Source organism: Octodon degus, unplaced genomic scaffold, assembly GCF_000260255.1.
Source record: "Octodon degus isolate 3935 unplaced genomic scaffold, OctDeg1.0 scaffold00233, whole genome shotgun sequence".
NCBI classification, from domain to species: Eukaryota; Metazoa; Chordata; class Mammalia; order Rodentia; family Octodontidae; genus Octodon; species Octodon degus.
In genome coordinates this window covers 351,292-357,668 of record NW_004524809.1, presented here as the reverse complement: position 1 = coordinate 357,668, position 6,377 = coordinate 351,292, and the positions used below count along the sequence as shown (strand labels likewise).

The window sequence follows — 6,377 nt, the reverse complement described above, 5'->3', positions numbered from 1 at the left end:
AATAGGATCACAAGTCTGCATCTTGTACAGCAATTAACCACTAAGAAGAATATATGCAGTGTATTATTTGTTGAAACTGTACTTCCAATTTGATTTGAAACTGTCTCATTGCTATCTGTTTATCAATAAAACTTTGGAAAAAAAATAAAAATAAAAATTTTTAAAAAAAGATATCATGTCTATATCTTATCCTCTGGATACTACAAAGACAACAATATGCAATTATGTATTAATTATTATAACTGTCCTACTCACCTATTTTAAAACTGTTTTATTGCTATTTTATCTTTTTCTCATTAAAATGAATAAATTCTTTTAAAAGAGCCTACTATTCTTATAGATGTTACTTTTTTTACATGGGGCTGGTGTTGGGTGCACTTTAGAAGAGAACACATTCTCTTATGGAACACATGGATGTGAACTATACAATATATAAACTCATAGCTGATTGTCTGCCAAGGTCACTATTTGCTAGCAGTAATCCGTACTTAGAACATTTACTTACATCTGTTATATTCTGCCTATCTCTGTGCACAAGCGTTGAACAAGTATTCAAGGGCACACTCGCAATGAATGACAGACCACAGATTTAGGCTCAGGCAGTGTGACTTCACAGCCGCCACTGATCCACATGTAGTTTGTTATATGTTAATTTTATAATTTGTTTTTACTATAAATTAAACCACAAAAAAAAAACCGAGATAATATAAATATGTGTTTGCTTATCCGATTTTTGCTTGGAAGCATCTTAATTTGCACTTTAATGCTCTATTCCTTACTCAAATTCTACAAAAGCTACACAGTTCTTTCTCTGTACCCAGAATGCTGTCAGGTTTCTGTAGATACAAAAGCAAATAAGACATATTTCTTGCATGTGAAACATCTTAAAAGTCATGTCAAATAAGGCACGCCCATAAAATATACCAGTTTCTATTGCAGACAGAAGCTCTGCTATCAGCCCCCACAAGGGTGGGCAGGAGCCAGCTGAGATCGCAAGGGCTGGTGTGAGAGCCAGGGCAAGGCGCATGTGCGTGGAGGCTGGCCACAGCATGGAAGCATCAGAATGAGCCTTCTGAGGACGGCACTCTTGCAGGCTGAGACTGCAAGGACAGCAGCACTGGTGATTTTTCTCTTTCCCTAGATATCTACCACATGTTCCTCAGACATTTACTGTATGCTGATTCTCACAAGGGCAGAGAAAGGTGGCAAGTTTTACATTTTTATTGCCATAAAAATGTCCGTTTTTCCCCCAAGTTGGCATTGGGATCTTGGGCAATGCTATCCTTTTGCTCTTCCATATACTCACATGTTCCTGGAGCACAGATCCAAGCCCACTGAGCTCACCATCACTCGCTTGGCGCTGGTCCGCCTCCTGATGCTGCGCACCATGGGCTTCACACCTTCAGATACAGTCGCACCTTAGATGCTGGTGACAAATAGCCATGCCTCCATCAGTCCCCTTGGTGCTAATCAGTACTGAAGAGTGGATGCTCACATTCTTAGAATCCACGCTGGGGAAGGGCAGTGTTGAATTGCTCAGTCACAATCAGCTTCCCCCGAGAGGCGTGCCCTGGCTGCAGAGCACCACGCATACCCACAGCCTGCACTCGGCGGTGGAGACACATGCAGACAGGGACGCTGTCCATTAAACCTGTGCGGACACCTGGAACTGGCAAGGAGCAATAATTCTTAGAGACGGAAGTGTGTGAATTTTAAATCACTCATAAAGATTGGATTTCTTACCCAGGTCAATTTAAAGTAATAGGTAGCCACCCACAGTGGAAACAAAGGAGTGGACAGGAGAGACAAAAGTGAGGATCACCAAGGGGCATGAGGTACCTTTTAGGGGTGTTACTGTATTTTCACCTGTGTTAAACCTCTCAGGGTGTACACTTTATTTATTTAATTTTCTTTAGTCTTTTTGAAACAGGGTCCTACTATGCAGCTCAGGCTGGCCTTAATCTCACTTTGTAAACAAGGCTGGTCTCAAACTCGCAATGATCCTCCTGCCTCAGCCTCCTGAGTGCTAGGATTACAGGCATGCGCCACCATGCCTAGCAAGGTGTACACTTCAAACTGTGCAGTTTATATTAGCGACACCCAAAGAAATTGTTTAAAAAGAAGTCTTTAGAAAAAGAGTAAGAAACAATTTTAAACATCAGTAACTGAAAGTGTACGTATGTATCTGTATATTGAATGTTCATAGAGTATATGTAATTTGATAGGGTAGGATGCTTAAACATTGAGCATGTACAACCTATGGAAAATTTCTCCATATTCCATGATGCCTTACAAACCTCTTGCCCAAAAAAAAAAAAAGGGGGCCAGGGAGATGGCTCAGTGGAATAAGCGCTTCCCTGGCAAGTGCAAGGACCTGAGTTCATTCCCCAGTTCCACAAAAAAAAAAAAAACTCTTGCCAAGCATATTTTAATAGCAAACACTAATCAGATAGCAAGTATGAAATATTTATATGTTTGCATAATTTGCAGCATCTTCTGGAAGACACACAATTACATATACATCCTAAATTAAAACCAGAAGGAGCCAAAATGGGATATAAGTTGGACTTTTAGTCTACATTTAGCTTTGGAAAACCAGAGTAAAGAACTCTGTTCCTGAAGTCCCTGCTTTGATATAACGGCTACAGTTTTATGTTCTGGTGTTAGTTTAGTTTTTAAAATGTAGTCAAGTCCCTAAAACATTGTTATTGCTACAGCCCACGACTGGAAACAACACAGGATACAAACATTTCAAAGCAAGGATTGTTCTCAGAGCACCTCCTTGCCCCCATCTTTCTGCAATGCTGGGTGCAATGTGAGGTTGAGGCCTCTTTCCTTACAAGTATAAGGTGACCACTTCCTATGGGTGACAGGGAAGAATAGTCAGCGTGAAAACCCACTGCTCTCAGTCCCCCATAGGTTAAGATAAAGTGCACTTCAATACCCGCGATGCAGAAAATGCTACCTCAGGGTGCACGCAGGAAGAATGAAGGCTTTTAAGCAAACTGGAAGGATCCTGCTGCCCTTAGACATTTAGTGACAGCTTGATAACTGATATATTTACCAGCTCCGAAACAGCAGGCGGGTGAGGGGCAGCGTGGAATGGCAACTTCCAGGTACGTGCGACTGACTGGCCACAAAGGCCATCAGGCCTCTCTGCTTTGCATCACGGGGTCTGGACAACTTCCTTCCCGCCAGGTCTGATCACAAATATCTGAACAAATGTACTACTAAATACTTCACCTCCAAAGTGGGATAGAAATGAACAACGCTTTTGCATCTGTATACTCAAAATAGTTAGGATAGATATACAGCTCCATTCTCTTAATGAATAGAGAGGTTTGTTATAATAGTGTTTGAGACAGGATATCATGTCTGCACCTTGTACAATGAATAACCACTAAGACAACAATATGCAATGTATTAATTATTTAAAATGTGCCAGTAATCGGTTGTGAAACTGTCTCATTGATATTTGTTTCTCAATAAAATTATTTGAGGCGTGGCTGGCGGCGGCGGCGGCAGCTCATGCGGCGGTGGCTGGGAGGAGGCAGCAGGCGGAGCACCGGAAGGCGCCGAGGCCGCCCCAGGTGCTGGGCTCTCGACTGCGCAGCGCGCCGGCCGGGTAGGAGCGCCAGCGCCGCCTTTCAATGGGCAGCTCGCACTTGCTCAACAAGGGCCTGCCACTCGTAAGACTTTGAGCAGCGCAGGCTCTGATGGTTGTCGTGGAGCAGCAGCCTTCGCGCTGTGGCTGGAGACAATAAGACGTGGGATGAGCCTCCATGACAGGACGAAGTTCTGCCTGGGGACTCTGAAGACAAAAAGCTTTGGACAGTCGAATTCATGGTCGTGGAAACCCATCCCCAATGTCAGGCGTCCGACCTCCAATCATGATCGGGCCCCTGCACCCACGGCCCCTGGTGGCACTGCTCCACGGTCGGGATTGCACGGTGGAGTTGCCTATCTTGAAGGATGTGGCCACGGTGGCCTTCTGTGATGCTCAGTCCACACAGGAGATCCATGAGAAGGTGCTGAACGAGGCTGTGGGTGCCCTGAAGTACCACACCATCACACTGACCAGAGGGGACCTGGAGAAATTCAAAGCCCTTCGGATCATTGTCTGAATTGGCAGTGGGTTCGACAACATCGACATCAAGTCTGCTGGGGACTTAGGCATCGCTGTGTGCAAACGTGTCTGCAGCGTCTGTGGAGGAGACTGCCGACTCAACCCTGTGCCACATCCTGAACCTATACCGGAGGACCACCTGGCTGCACTAGGCATTGCAGGAAGGCACACGTGTCCAGAGTGTTGAACAGATCCGCGAGGTGGCCTCAGGGGCTGCCAGGATCCATGGGGAGACCTTGGGCATCATTGGAATAGGTCGTGTAGGGCAGGCAGTGGCGCTGCGGGCAAAGGCCTTTGGCTTCAACGTGCTCTTCTACCACCCGTATCTGCGAGACGGTGTGGAGCGGGCCCTGGGGCTGCAGTGCCTGAGCACCCTACAGGACCTCTTGTTCCACAGTGACTGTGTCACACTGCACTGCGGCCTCATTGAGCACAACCACCACCTCATTAATGATTTCACCATCAAGCAGATGAGAAAGGGGGCCTTCCTGGTGAACACAGCCCATGGTGGGCTGGTGGACGAGAAGGCACTGGCCCAGGCCCTGAAGGAAGGGCAGATCCGCGGGGCACAGCGCTGGATATGCACGAGTCTGGGCCCTTCACTTTCAGCCAGAGCCCTCTAAAGGACGCACCCAACCTTATCTGCACCCCACATGCTGCATGGTGCAGCGAGTAAGCATCCATTGAGATGCGCGAGGAGGCAGCTCATGAGATCTGGCGAGCCATCACAGGCCGCATTCCAGACAGCTTCAGAAATTATGTGAACAAGGACCACCTAACGGTGGCCACCCATTGGGCCAGCATGGACCCCGCTGCTGTGCACCCTGAGCTCAGTGGGGCTGCCTACAGCAGGTACCCTCCACCCCAGGTGTTGTGGGTGTGTCCCCCACTGGCATCTCAGGGGCTGTTGAAAGCATCGTCCCCAGCGCCATGTCCCTGTCCCACGGCCTGCCCCCGTAGCCCACCCACCCCTTGACCCTTCTCCTGGCCAAACTGTCAAGCCCGAAGCAGACAAAGACCACCCGAATGACCAATTGTAGCCCGGGAGGAGCCCTCCAGCCTCAGCGCCCAGCGGAGGGCGCCGCGCACCTCAGGCCCAGGCGCACAGAGGTGGCGGCCAGTGGCGGCCCCCTTGCCCAGAGACTGGCGGGGCGCAAGGCGAAGTGAGGCCACACAGCTCCCCGTGTGGACTGTAGTTGTCCCGTCCCGTGGCTGGCTCACTGTCCTGCGTCCTTTGCGTTCCTTGTTAAGCAAAAGAAGTTAGTAGTTAATTCTATCATGGATGTTCTTGTCTGTGTACAGTTCTTGGAACATTGCAGAGAATTTGTTTGCTTAGCTGTCAACAAAAAGAAAACCCGAGGGAGCGTTCAGCAAGTCAGTTTGGGCTCCTCTTCCCTCTCTGTGTGGAACGTGCCCAGCGAGGCAATGAATTATTTTAAAGAAATAAAAATCCCAGCACACTTCTCAGGACAAAGAATCCTTCCCGTGTTTCTTTTCATGCCACACAGTGCATTGTTTTTTCTACCTGCTTGTCTTATTTTTAGAATAATTTAGAAAAACAAAGCAAATGCTGTTTTTCCTAATTTAGGCATGAACCCCCTGTTCGAAATGAAGGCGGCATCTCAGAGCAGCTCACAGGAGGGTTGCAGCACCGGTGTGCTGGGGAGGCGGAGGGTTGCAGCATCCCTGCCAGCAGTGGTGCCGTCCTGCTGATGTGGTAGGCTAGCAATATTTTTGGTTAAAATCATGTTTGTGCCTGTAACCATTTGTATGAATTATTTTAAAGAAATAAAAATCCCAGAAGGAGCCAGAAAAAAATAAAAATAAAATTATTTAAAAAAAAATACTTCACCTCCAGAGCAGGGGAAAAATCAAATGACACTTATTCCAAAAATCTCCTGGATGAACATCTACATTTGAGTGAAAAATCTAACAATGCAGAACACTGAAACATCCTTAAAAGTGAAGGAGAAAAACCGTGGACTCCCAACATGTCACATATTGCTACAGCTACAGATAGAGGACAGACACGAATATTCTAAAAGTTAAAAAGGGTTCTAGCATTCAATGAAGATCAAAAGACTATATGAACAACCAGGCATGTATAAGACTTCACAAATAAGAGTAAGATTTGAAAAATTCAAAATAGTATCTAAGTGAACTTGTTTCACTGCAGAGGTACCCACTTCCTTTACTAATTACAACTTACATTTTTGGCTAAAACATGAGCAACAAACCTCCAAGGACTCTG

General features: G+C 46.5%; 1 pseudogene across 1 annotated transcript; it reads left to right on the top strand.

Moving 5' to 3' along the window:
• The first annotated feature begins 3,537 nt into the window (after positions 1–3,537).
• Positions 3,538–5,166, top strand: LOC101561235 (annotated as a pseudogene). The gene is made up of 2 exons (XR_192872.2): positions 3,538–3,688; positions 3,872–5,166. The product of XR_192872.2 is annotated as a C-terminal-binding protein 1-like (transcript).
• The last annotated feature ends 1,211 nt before the right edge of the window (positions 5,167–6,377 follow it).